The following is a 14,431-nucleotide window of genomic DNA, read 5'->3' as shown; positions in this document are numbered from 1 at the left end:
ATTCCTGATCCAGGTAGTCAAAATGTCAGCAAGGGAAGATTCTGCACTGGACCTCAAAGTTACAAACAGGAAAAATCCTGTCTGGCATGCAAAGGCCAGGGACAGCTTTGACTGCAGTGATCATGAAATGGTGAAGTTCAAGATCCCGGATGGAAGAAACCAGGCAAAAAAGCAGGATCACAACTTTCGACTTCAGGAGAGCAGACTTCAGTCTTCTCAGGGACCTTCTCAGAAGAGTTCCATGAGCAACCACTTTGGAGAGAAGAGGTGTTCAGAAGAACTGTCTGATTTTCAAGACTCATCTTCTCCAAGCTCAAGAATGGTCAATCCTGATGAGCACAAAATCAAACAAAGACAACAGGAGACCTGCATGGATGAACAATGAGATCCTTAATAAACGCATCCATAAAAAAGAAGCCCACTAGAGGTGGAAGGAAAATCAGTTGACCTAAAAAGAATATACAGACACTATCTGAACAATGTAAGAAAGAGATTAGGAAAACTAAAGCCCACCTTGAAGCTGATAATGGACATCAAGGGCAACAAGAAATGCTTCTACAGGTACATCAACTGCAAAAGGGAGATAAGGGAAAATGTGGGCCTGCTGCTTAATACGGCCTGGTGACAAAATACACAGTACCCAGTGCCTTTTTTGCCTTTGTCTTTACTATTAAGATCTGCCTTTCATAATACTGTGTCCCCAAAACTGCTGGGAAAGTGTAGTACAAAAGATTTACCCTTGGATGAGGAGGATCAAGTTAGGGAAGAAGGTTTTCTAGTTTTGGTTTAAATGTGCTTCTTTTATTCTAACAAACATATACCTTCCTTTCTTTTTTCTTATGTACTGTTAAAACTTTAATAAATAATTTTGTTGTCTGAAGGGAAAGAAAAACTTTCAGTTCCTAAAGTCTCTAACAGTTTCAGGCATCAGTTTCTTTCTTAGACATGTCAAAGCATACATATATGTACAATGATTTCTTCATCCATTAAATTTTTAAAAGTTACTAGCTTTGTTGAGGTACAATACCTGTTTATAAAAGATGTATAGAAGGAAAAATCTTTTCCTATGTGTAGCACACACTGAGAATGTAGTGTTTTTCACTCATTTATGATGTGCTATTTGCTGTAATTTTAGATGGAGTAACAGACATTCGTCAAGGTAAGAGGTCTTACCAAACCAAGAAATAGAAAACAATTGTTTGCTTGTTTGTTTGTTTTAACTTTTAAGAAGTAGATTGTGTTTTACTAATTAATTTTTTTTTTTCTTTTGCTAATCTCTAGGCTTTTTGTTTGTTTGTCATTGTTTTGGGTTTGGTGGCTTTTTTTAGACTGACTAAAACTTTGACAAAAGTAAAGACTGATCAGCGAGACCACTATATTAATGATTAAACCCTGATAGAATTCGAAGAATTCAAAACTAGGGTGTTTATACAACCCAAATTTCAGGACCCAAGTTCTTAGGATGCAGAAGAGATCATACAAACAAAGCATAGAGAGAAAATGAAAGGTTTTCTTTTTACTGGATTCAGTCAAACAAATTGTGATCCTGAAAGATTTTTTGTTGTTGTTTTCTGACTGAAAATGTTAATCTGTGAGTTAATAGTTACCAACCTCTAATTTGTTCAGATGCATATCAGGTGCAATTCATCCCACCTAAATCTAGAAATCTATGCTGAAAATATAATTGCAGACCCCCTTTATCACAAAGAGAAGGTTATTTTTTTAAGCCTTTAGTCATCTGACTGATTTGGGGTTGTCTTATTTAGGATGCAATTAATTTCAACCCAAAACTATCTATGAAGTAGTTTTAACTACTACTGTTAGCCTGCTCCATTAACTAAACATTTACTGATCCTAAGTTTCTGGTGTATAGACAACTACAATATAAATGTTGAGAGTCAAAAAGCTGTACTCCAATCCCACTTTCAGTCAGATTAATCATGCCCGTTCAGCCAAGAATGAAACTAGGATGCTAATTTGTTGGAGCTGAATCTAGAAATATAGATGACTCTCTGTGTCCCAAAGTAAATGTTGCAGCTTCTAAACCACTTTTCAAATGGGTATGTGTTTTTCCAGGGAACCTGGAGAGGAACAAGTTTTAAATGTTGCTTCTCTATTCAATAAGGTTTATCATTTAACCCTGGACTTTTCTTGCTTAGATTTCCAATTTTAGATTGTTTGTAGTAAGAAGTAATGCACTCTTTGATGGTTAGTTTTACCTGCCACATTCTAAGTGAAAGGGAGGATATTCACACAAGTTCAGCTACAGAAGAGAGTTTTCTTTGGGTGACTATTATTTTATCTAAAGACAATAAACCAATACAGTATACAGTATAGAATGTATGATCACTGAGATAGACATGAATTTGGGATTTATAGCATGCCTGAAAAATGGGTACATGTAAATTTAAAAACAGAAGGATGCTTGCTAGCTGAAAGGACTTAAATTGCGTGTCTCGTTGCAGCGGAAGTTGAGAAGTGTTTCTTCATTATCTTCAGTGAAAGCAAGCCAATGCTTTGAGAATGGTTGAGGGTGGATTACAAAGAGACGAAAAAATAATAAAAAAAATATTTTAATTGCAGGGAAGCATCAACAAGATTGTCTGCGCCTTCAGGAGAAAAAAATAAATTGTTTTAAAAGCTGATCCAAACACTGGTCTTTGTTGGCAACTTTGTAACAGCAGTAGTTCATGATCTTGTGACCGGAGGGGTTAACTGTTTTCATTCCTCCATTGTCAATCTCCCTGTACAACAGCCAGTTCACTTGTGTGGCTATAACAAACCACATTGACACTGGCTGAACTCCAGACCATGTATTCTTTAAAGGTGTTGGAAACATTAGCTTTAACCTTATATTTCCTATCCCTTTTCTAAGTCCTGTACTGGTGGTGACTCCATTTAATACATCCTCTGTTTAATATTGTCTTCATTCTACATAAATTCATTAGATTCTTCCATCAGTATTTCATCAGTATTTCAGTTTTCTAATGAAATATGTTCTAGTTTGGTGAGGGGATTTTGCTCTCAAAAGTCACTGTACGCTAGTTATGGCCTGTATTTGTTGTAAATTGCAAGGTCTTAGTAGTGGGGGTGGCTGCAGGAGTAGCCTCTGTCAGAAAACACCAGGCAGCTGCCCAGTACTGGACACACAGCCAGATTACAGATGGTTCCAGTGAGCTCCACAACAGACCCACCAACGGCCACAGATGAGCCCATCAGCAAAGCTGGTATCAGAAAGCATGGTTAAGAAAAGACAAAGTGTTATTCACCAAAAGGGTTTTCAAGCAGTGGAACAGGCTGCCTAAAGAAGTGATTGAATCGCCATCCCTGGAGATGTTTAAAAGATGCAGAGATGAGGTTCTTTGTGATATGGTTTAGAGGTGAACTTGACAGTACTAGGTTAACAGTTGGTCTTGATGGTCTCAAAGATCTTTTCTAACCAAAGTGATTCTACGATTCTATGAAAATGCTGAGGAAAAAAAAAAAAAAGACCAATAGGAGGCGCTCCATGGCAGAGCAATTAACACCCCCAAAAAGCCTGTGGTCCATGGGTAACCCACACCAGAGCAGGTACTTCCCCAGAAGGACTGCAGCCGATGGAGGACCCACACCAGTCTAGAGAAAAAAGTAAAAGGAAGAGCAGCAGAAGAAAAGAAAAAGGAATGAGGATGAAGCATAAAAGAAACTTCTACACCCTGATCCCAAACTACTGCAGTGGCTATCACCTTACCAAAGGGACTGACCATAACCTGTGTGGAGAGTGGAGAGTAGCAAGAGGGGATGTGAGATGTCAGAAGTGAAGCTGAGCTTTGAAAAGGGGGAGGAGAGGAGTGAGGAAAGATGTTTTACTTAAGTGTTTGTTTAAACATTTGTCAATTGACAATATATTAAATTCCTCAAGTTGAGTCTATTTTACCCATGACGTATCCAAATCATGGTTTGTGTGGCAACTGGTCTAGAACTTGTTCTGGTTTCTTCCAGTACATAGCAAGACATGCCAGACATGTAAAGGATCCCCCACTGGATTATCAGAAAAAACCAAAACAAATTCTCTATCCCAATATGGTGGTAATTGTTGCTAGCAGTGTTATCACCTTTATCAGACTAGGCATTTTGGTGGGCAAGGTAGTCTATAAAAAAACATTAGTGACTTAACAGATATACTCTGTGCTGGTGTTTTGTTTGGTTTGGATTTTCTTTCCTCGATGAAGAAAATAATGAAAAGTTCAAAAGTTTTCTGGGAAAAAAACAAATAAGGCAAAAATTAAACTGTTTCATTAGAGGCAATGAAACTAACTTGGTAAATATTTCGAGAGTTTTGTCTCTACCTTTGATGCTTTTTGAAAACTGAAAGTATATCAAAGTGATATGTAAAGGATCAATTACAATTTAATTTCCTTCTTTCTGTCTCCTTACTGCCTTTGGAGAAATCTGCAGTTAAACCTGTAGCTGCAGGGGGGAAAAAAAAAAATCCTTATTTTCTTTTTTTTCCTTCTTTCCTTCTTTCTCTCTTCTCTTTCTCTCTTCTCTTTCTTTCCTTCTCTCTTTCTCTCTTTCTCTTTCTCTTTCTCTTTCTCTTTCTCTTTCTCTTTCTCTTTCTCTTTCTCTTTCTCGCTTTCTTGCTTTCTCACTTTCTCTTCTTTTAATATGTGTCCGTAAAAGATCGCAACAAAATATCTCTGGCTAATTTCCAAAATATGAAGACAGTAATGTGTGTCTTGGCATTCAATACATGACAAAATGTCCCTTGTACTTCTCAGATTCTCTTACTACCCCTACCACTCCCAACACCTATGTTTCTAGGTCGAACTATTAGCAGATTGTCAGACAATAACATGCCAAAAAACTTATTCAAGACTGAAAAATCTGCGGATACATATTAAAGAGATTGTCACTTATGCAATACTTTTGTTTAGCTCTGAGATAGCTTTTAGCTACCTACATGGGAACCATTATCTGTAATCTTATGCCAAAACAGGTGCCCTAGAGTACACAAGACATCAATATGGCTGAAGATGATAAGGAACCTTCCAAATGTGGGATGCCAACATCATTCAGAGGCAACAGCTGGCAACCAAGCAGCTAAAATAGACGTCTGTGTTTGGGCAACTGAATCTTAGACTGATGTCTCCTCTGTATGTAAATGACATACTGGCCTGAGGAAAGGAGCTTAACCAGCACAGAGTCATAATACTAATGTGCCACGATATAATGACAAGTGATCTCCTAAACATAGCTGCATAGGAAATGGTTCTCTGCCCACTCAGAGGAACTGAAACAAGAAACAGAAAAATTGTGAAAACAAAGAACAATATCTTGCCCTAAAAGAAGACGAGAAATTAAACAAACAAACAAAAAGAAAAAACAAAGTACAGATAGAAACCTGTGAAAATCTATGTCTGAATTCTAGTTTTGAGGTGTTTTAAAATCTTTTTTATCTTTTACCTCATCTATGAGAAAGACAGAATGGAAAAAAAAAAAAAAGGAACTTATCATTTTAAAGGTTGTAATGAGATGGGATAATTTTGAACCTGAAGAGACGTATCATTTTTCACTACTCCGAAGTCCTGTGATGAGTGGTATTATTTTAGAATCACACATTAACATTAACATTTTAATTTGAATTATGGATTAATTTAAGTGGAGCAGTGACATCATGCTCAGGATGAAGTCTGGTTCACATATTTGAGCACTCTTGTAGAACATGAATAATAAAATTAAAGCAAGAGATATGCTCACCTAATGTGTTCTTCAGTCCATAAGATCAAACTAGAGTCAGTCTGAAGATTTCCTGAAATGCATGCAATATGGTTGCTAGGAGCTCAACATAGAATGCTTACACGAGACAGCTTCAACTGAGTCAGAGCAATTGCTGATGTAGATATAACAGTGTGGACAGTATTTCTTCTGTTTCTCTGTGTTCTTTTTGGTTAGATACTTTCCTCTCTGGGTTGAATGAAGAGTAAAATACCAAGGTAGTGATGAAGAGAGAGCTTCAAACTTCAGAGGTTTATGCTGTTCCTGTTTCCTAAATCTTCCCTTAGGGTGGGGAGGGAAGCTTAGGAAACCAAACCAAACCAAACCAAACCAAACCAAACCAAACCAAACCAAACCAAACCAAACCAAACCAAACAAAACAAAACAAAACAAAACATAAAATGAAACAAAACGTATTTCATAAAATCTTCCAAATCTTTCAATTCTCAAGTTGTTGATGGTTCTGCCTGATGTAATGTTAGGTGAGAGGAACAAAGCTGGTTCAGGTCTGCAGAGGTTAAAAGGCCTAGGGACAAGGTTGCCATCATCTCTCTGCAGACCACTTCTCTCCCTTGGGAATAAGCCATCAATGACAAATACATTGTCACGTATCACTAGCTAATAACATGCTGACTCTTTTTTTGATTCCTAAATACCGTTCTCTTTAGGCTCCACACCACCACGTGCTACCTTTTAGAGAGAGGTCTAGGTCATAGTATTACTTTTGCTGCAAATCAGGTTTTTAGTCTGTAGACCTGGCAAGACTGCAGTCCTTATGCTTACTGTAAACTCCTTTGCAGTCCTGAGTTTAGACTGGTGTGCATAGCTCTGCAGAAAACTGCTTCTCAGGGAGCAACCACCACTGCAAAGCACAAATACCTTTATTTAAAAGTTAAGTATGACAGGAGGAGGCATATTACAAAAACTAAACAGCATAAATATGTGACTGCTAGTTAAAACCATTTAACTGTAAAGCCTATCAGAATCTTAAAGTATGTGACTCCAATCCAGATTGGGAGAGTATATCTTTATATTCCAGTTTCTAACACACTTTGTTGTCAGTCTTCTTAAGCCAGCAAAACTGTTCCCATCAGGAAATAAAAAATGAAAAAAAGAGCTCAAAATTTATACAAACAGTATTGTGAATGGGCTTGTGATTTTTGTTCCTGAAACCTCAGGAATACTGTAGCACTTGACAATCATTAGAAATCCTGCAGAAAACACAGATCATATAAAAATATTGAATTTTCCATTGTCAGACACCCTGTGCTGTGCATTTACAATGTTTAACTTGACACATCTATTGCAGACCGTTAAATCACAAATGCAGGTTCTTTCACAGTGCAATTTGCATCACCTAAAAGTCCACATTGGTCTATGAACTAAATCAGTTTTAGACACTGAATTAAGAGGTTTAATCTTAGACATCATGAATACTTCCTCTCTCATCTGTCAGTAGCATTTGTCATAATTGAATACAATAAATGTGAAATTTGTTTCCAAAGGAGTAAATTTGTGAAATGTGATAAGGTTGGTTTTTGTTTTTCTAAAAAAAGTCTGAAAAATACAATTAGGAATATATTCATCTGCTTTTTTTGCTTAGACAACGTTAAGTTTTGAAGCTGGACAAAGAATAACATGGTGTTATTAACAGCAAGGTCTTCTTTTAGAAATCTACTTTACTCAGCTTTTCCCCTTTAAATGAAAGGAAAGCAGATTGGTTAGTGAGGAAGGGGAGAAAAAAAAGAAAGGGGTACAATGAAACTATCTATTGTTTACTGCAAACGTGGTTGTCAAATGGAAATGGAGAAAGAAAAAGTAATCAAAATGATATGAACTTGTTCATGCAATGCCAAAATATCCGCCACCATGGAAGATGTTGTGTCCCATACCAGGTCCTACTATTTCACTTCTTTCTTACAGGTAATAGATACCCTTGTGAATATGAATTCCTGTAACGACCAATATCTGGGAGAATATCTGCAGGTTATCTCATTTGATGAAAGCTGTTTAGAAATGCCAAGTATTATTATTCTTATTACTGCAAGAAAAAGACTAATTGTATGCTCTTAGAGAGGGAATATGAAATAGTCCTTTGCTTATCCAACCCGTAAAAGCGTTGGGATTGTTTTGCTTAACTTCGTTTGTAGTTTGTTTGGTTAATTTTTGTTGCTTGGTTTGGTTTAGAGTTTAATCCCATTAGATCTAGCTGGAATTTAGTGGGTTCTACAGCACTAAAGTTGTATTACTTTGTATTTGTCAATATTATATTTAATTTCCTCTCTGACAACTTATTTACAAATCAAATATAAATCCTTTTTAAGTTTAGCTGTCTGTATGGCCTTCATTCATCATCTTTCATTTTTTTGTTCTCAGAAAACGCAAATAGACTGAAGTTGTTCTTTGTGTTTGTAGATTATCTTTCTAAATTGAAGCACATACATGCACAGCAGACTTTAAAGCACTAGCCCCTGTAGACCTGAAATAACACTTTCTCTGGTTTGACATAGCTCCTTTCACAGGAGCTATCTATAGCCACTGCTTTGCTATTTTTCAACCTGTTCTGTATCTCTGCCCATGTCCTGCCCTGAATCCTTGCTTTATCTTGGAGATTAAACAGGAGCTTGTCATGTGGAATGTTACAAAAGGCTTTCTGGAAATCCAAATATATTATGTCATCTGTTGTGCCCTTAGCAACCCTGTCAATACTCCTTTGTGTAAATTCTTTTCCCTAAAAATGCAACAAACAAAAACATTGAGAAAATTACTAAAGACACAATTAATAGCTCTTTATTTACAGACAGGTGATTATACAGGGCACACATTCTGCCAGAAAGTTACCTTGCAAACACTCCATTCTGTGATCCTGTGATTTCACTCTGCATTTATCCTAACTATTCCCACTAATGGTAGTGAAGACAGTAATAGTAATAATAATAACAATAATAATTCAATGCTACTTATCTACTGCCTTGCAGTCTCTAATCTATTTGAAAACTCCAGAAAAGTCCTGTTTTTAAAGGTGGTCCAATTAGATGCACATAAATATTTTCAGATGTTTAATTAGCTGACAACTTAGTAAGGGTCCATAAAACATGGCTGCTCCTTAATCAGAAGACAAGAATGAGCTGTCATGTGTTGTTATCCACTTGCTCTTCGAAAACCAAAGCTCTGAGGCAAGGAGGATGCCTTTCTTTTATTATCATGCCCCAACTCAGAACGAGCAAAGGAGAGAGACAGAGCAGATAATGGACCCCATTCATGAATGCAAAAGGCTATTTCTGAGCAGTTATTGCATTGTTTATGCCAACAAAAATTGCATAACTCCCATTCTCTCTACAAATTACTTGTTTTCTATGCTTCATTGGACATTTTACATAGAAGACAAATGGAGCTTTTGCAATAGGTGGTACAAAGACTGCTATCAGAGCCAGTCTAAGCCTCATTATTAAGACTGGATGAAGCATTTGGCTTTCTTCAGGTTTTCAGCAAAGTCAACAGAATACAAAATTCCCTTTATGGTTTCTCTTTTTATTTCCTTTCTGCTCCTAGTTTCCTGAGTTTTTTAATGAAATGAAAATGGAGCTTTTCCAACAAAAGCTGTTCTAATTTCTTTAAGACACAGATCAGAGCTTAATGTGATCCATTAAATCTTGCCAGCCTGGGACATGCAGAGGGCTCCATGTGCTGACTACTCAGCAGGTCTGCCTGGCCAAGGAAAAGGTCAGGCACTTGCACAGAGCCAAAACACAGCACAACAAAACTTGTCAGCTGTGTTGCTGCTGTGAACATGGGAAGGTCATGTGAAAGGAACTTCCATTTTTCAGTTCAAGTCCTGCTAAAGTGTTATCCATTCAACTCCACATGATGCTATAGATTAACCTTTCCAAAGCAGCTTCAGGTGGCATTTTTTGGTGCCTGATTTAAGCCTGAAGTTCAAAAGAGCTGGCTAACCTGTGGTTGTACAACTGAAATTGAAGACAGCAGTGAGTTCTGCTCTTGGAAGTTATATTCAATATGTGTATGAGGTCCGGGGCTCAGCTGAGGCTACATTTGAACAAAAGTGTATGTATTTAGCACACATTATTATGGCAATAGAGCTGGATAAATCCTGACTGGGCTGTTCCTGTTAAAAGAGTGGCATTTACAACACTATTGCTAGCTTTTGTTATAGTTACTGCATATAAATAATTATTTATGTATAGAGAATCTTCTATGCGCAGAAACAATTCTACCTGTGAGATTGCCCATATGCATAAACAGATTAATTTTGCTGTATTCCGTTGTTTATTTCTCTTGCAAGCTGACTACATAACGTTTATGTCAAACCTTTTTTCCAACATTTGATTCAGAGTGGATGCATATTTGTCAGTTTGATGAGCCTCTCTCTTTTCCCTTGTTGATAGTTAGACATCAAAATATTACTGTTACGTCCCATGGCTGTTTTTACATTATTCCCTGAATAACTAATACTTAAAAACTCTTACAACTGAAGCAGTTTGTAAACAAGGAGATTTGCCAAAGTAGCAGCAGAAGTCAAGATGGATGCCATAAATATTTTTCTATCCCATCTAAATCCTCCTTTTCACCTACTAATCAGAGAGAGCACTGCCTAACCAGGACCAATGCTTTAATTTCCTCTCAAGTGAAAAAGCATCTCTTTCCTTTTCTAGAATCCAGTTCAAGGAAACTGCATTGTAAAGCACAGAAGTTACCCATTGAAGTAATTTTTTTATTATTAGCTTTTTCTTGCTTGTGTAGGGTATGTGCTGTGTTATTAGTTACTGTGAATCAGCCTCAGCCCCTTTGGTGCCTTCTCCAGAGATATTACTTTGGAATCACTATATTTCATTCACTGACGAGCTAAAAAGATCCTAATTATTCTGACAATTCTATCTAAGGCTTGCAGATTTTATGTACTGAGTGTATAAAAAATAACTTCTTGATGAATAATGCTCCAGGAGTTCATTTTTGTAGCCATCATCTGAAAGGGTCCTTTTTTTACACATAGATATGCAATTCTTCCGTGGATGATAAATACTAAATTTGCTTTACTTCAGGTATCACTGTCCAAATATACATACATATAGATAAACATACATATATATATAAATTTAAATTGAGATATAGCAACTTCTCTACAGTACTGTGAATGCTAGTGAAGAAAACTACCAAAGCTTTTTAACTTTCTCTCATTAGCCACATGGTTCCTGTTTTGTGATTCTCTGCCAACTGAAGTTGAAACAGCTCTGTATTCCCAGGCCCAGCCAGTAGTGAGGCTGAGTATGCATTCCCCAAAGGCACACACACAAGCATGGCAGTGCACACAGGAAGCCACACAGAACAATGCAGATAGAAATATGCAAACATAGCACAAACAAAATTGCCTGATCTTGTCACCCTCTCTGGCATTTCAGGATAAGAGTCTGTTAGTGGGCAATAGTGTGCACATGTACAATGTGGATCTTAGGATGGATTTAAACATCAAAGGCAAGAACTGACCCTAAATCCTTGCTTTCTCCAGCTGCTGGGACCTCCAAAGCCTGCAGTGCTTCTCTAGCTCCTGGTAGCTCAGAACTAATCACACATACATTTATGTGCACACACACTGTTAATCCCTCAGCAAATGTCCTTAAATACTCAGTCTACCCAGCAGCTCATCCCTGAGATCCTCTTGTTTTCAGTACAGCCACATACATGTAAACAGGTCACCAAGTCAACCCTCAGACCTCACTGTCTTTCCAGTAGCTGATTTGAACCCCTCTGGTCCCTCCATTTGCCAATTTCAGGCTTTCTGGTCCCTCTAGTATACAGCTCAGGCTTCTGACTGCTTTACTACCAGGCTCTGAAGCCCCTTATCCTACCTGTGGACTAGCCTGCCTTAGTATTTGCAAGGACTAGAAAGGCTTGTATTGAGTTTGCTGCAATTCCTGCATTGATAAGGTTAACTGAAACCAAGAGTGAAAACAAGGAAACATCTAAGAATGCATGAAAATGGAAAGGTGTTGTCATAAACTTTTCTTATTTCTCTTCTGTCATTCTGCATTTGAAAGCTAATTATTATGATTTATATTATAATAAAATTTGCTTTCTATGTCAAAAGTCCTTTTTATATTTTTTTTTCCCCTAAGAAAATACTCTGTAAGGAAAATATACTGACAATTTCATACTTTGTTTCAAATATAGAATACAAGACTGAATTCCTTGCTAAGGAAAAAAGTGAAGATGTACATATAGCAACAATGTGGGTATCTATGTGACTGTTAAAGAGAGGGAACAGATGGGAAAGCTGCAGAAGAAACGATCATAAACAATAAAACACTAGAAAATTATCAGAGATAAAGAGGACACAATGGAAAGCTGAACTGACAAGATGGTCTGAACATTGAATATGATTTTAGAGTTTTGTATATATCTTCGGTCTTCACAGACACAGAGAAAAAGAGATATATCATGGATACATTCTCAATAAATTGGTAGCTGTAGCAACCTTCACTAAAAGGTAAATACTTTGGTTTTTACAATTAAGCTGATAAAACAAAATTCACAAAAGCTGAGCTATTTTAATGATACTGTAAGGGAGTTTCGTTAGAAACTCTTGAAACAGTATTGTAATGGCTTTAATTTTTACTTTAGTTTATGTATACTATATAAAAATCATACTTCCTTTTGACTTAAAAATGTTGACAAACATGGATGATATGTTATTTTACATTTTTTAAGATATATCCACTTAACTTTAAGATATATCCACTAACTTTTACAAATACATTAAAAATTATGTTCCTTTTCTTTGTACTCCTCACATATTTTTCTACAGTTTTTGAATAAAGGGATTTACAAAACAGAAATGGTGAGGTGAAGTGGGAGGAAAAAGAATAAATGGAAACTCATCCTGGTTTGAGCTGCTGCCACCAGAAATAGCATTAAGTTCACTTCAACATTAATTTAAATACAATTAAATAAAAGTGGGTTAAAAGAAAGAGAAAACAAGAAAATGGGAAAAAACAATATCTTGGCTTCATCATCTTGCTGCCTTCAAACTTCACTATTAATAAAGAAGTACTAGAAGGAACGAGTGAAGTTTTTCGCTCATTATCCACATGTGAACTAGGTGTCTGTGCTCCTATTATAACTAATAGAGACTTAGGGCAGGATTCAGCTACATAAACATGGGCATATACTGCCATCTCAGATGCCAATACACCTAAATGGAACTGGCAGGTTAGAGACAAAACTTATGGAAGATCTGCAGCCTTTCGGAGGTCAGCAGTTGGGGTTTGTGCATGATGCCTTGTCTATCTTACATTTTGGTATCTGAACCCTGCTGAAGAGACTGCCGTAGTTACAGCAGCAGAGATATTCAGCAAATCATGATCCTATAACCTAGCATGCTAGACAAAAAAAAAAAAAAAAAGCCAAAAACCAACCAACCATCCAACCAACCAAATGCCCCCCCAAAACACAAACAAACAAAACAAACAAAAAACCCCAAAAAAACAAATGAAAACAAAACAAAAACAAAACAAAAACCAAAAAACAAGCAGATGTCTATTGCCTGTTGCCATTTGAGGTACTCTAACATGTTAAAAACATCTGGGTTAGCTTCCAAAACACAGGACCTACAGGAGACCTATCCCCTTGGACAGTGACAGTTAGAGGCCAGGCAAGCATCTCAAATAGGTGAATAGACTTAGGAAAACTTAGTAAGACCAAAATATCTTATTTTTGGTTTAATGTAATATGTAAGAAATAGCCAGTGTTTAGTAAATGAAATAGATCTAAGGATAACGGCATTTGTATAATGTGTGTTTGTGTCTATGGACATGTGCATATGCATATGCACGTAGTGTATGCATTTATGTTATACAATTATTTTTCTCAATAGATAGTTCTTTTCCTGCAACCTTTATTCTTATCTATTTTAGGGCTGCTTCGTTTACTGAGTTTCTCTCTTACCAGTGTGGGTATAACCTGTTCTTTCAATCTGAATACACTTCCCTGTGAAACCCTGAAGTCAGGATTCCTCAGTGTCCTTTTCTTGCTAGGTCTATAACACAGTTTTAATGCTATCTCACCTCTGTCCTACTAGGTTTATAAATTCTACCTGATTTATTAATCTTCTACTGTATAAATTAAATGTATATCATTTCCAAATTGTATAGGCATTTTAATCCAAGAAACTCTGGATTATATAATTACTTGTGAAGAATTAGTAAGACATGAATATTAGTCAATGTGATTCAGAATCTCTAAATTCCAAGTTCAGACTTGTGGCAATTTGGGATCCTTCTCTCAGACAAAGATTAAGTTGTCTGGTCCCTCATCTCCTGATTATAGCTGGTAAAGCATAAAATTGATTTATACTGCCATTCTGTATCACAAAGTTCTTTATATGCCTAAATAGAAGCACCCAGATGTCTCTAGATCAATCTTTAGCTAAGCAGTTAGTTACCTGATGTTTTATCTAAGCTCCATCATGATTCAAAGACAGACTGAGGAACCATGTGAATTCTAACTCCCTGGTGAGAACACATCTATTGACAAATTTTGAATAACCTTGTGAACATATACTTTCCTTTCAGCCACTTCAGCACACCAAGTGGATATTTAAAAATAGCCTGAATCTTAACATTTTATTTAAATGCTCAAATGAAGTTTTAATAAATCCTAC

The 14,431-nt window shown here is 36.6% G+C and overlaps 1 long non-coding RNA gene across 1 annotated transcript in view; it reads left to right on the top strand.

Moving 5' to 3' along the window:
* The first annotated feature begins 1,143 nt into the window (after nt 1-1,143).
* LOC136105751 (uncharacterized) overlaps nt 1,144-14,431 on the top strand; it is a 30,631-nt gene continuing 17,343 nt past the window's right edge. Inside the window, exon 1 of the long non-coding RNA XR_010652036.2 lies at nt 1,144-1,159. This is a non-coding gene — a long non-coding RNA (uncharacterized lncRNA). The remainder of the gene's footprint in view (nt 1,160-14,431) is intronic.

Source organism: Patagioenas fasciata, chromosome 1 (genome assembly GCF_037038585.1).
Source record: "Patagioenas fasciata isolate bPatFas1 chromosome 1, bPatFas1.hap1, whole genome shotgun sequence".
Classification (NCBI taxonomy): domain Eukaryota; kingdom Metazoa; phylum Chordata; class Aves; order Columbiformes; family Columbidae; genus Patagioenas; species Patagioenas fasciata.
The sequence above is the reverse complement of the archived record's forward strand: the minus strand, read 5'-3'. Positions and strand labels throughout refer to the sequence as shown.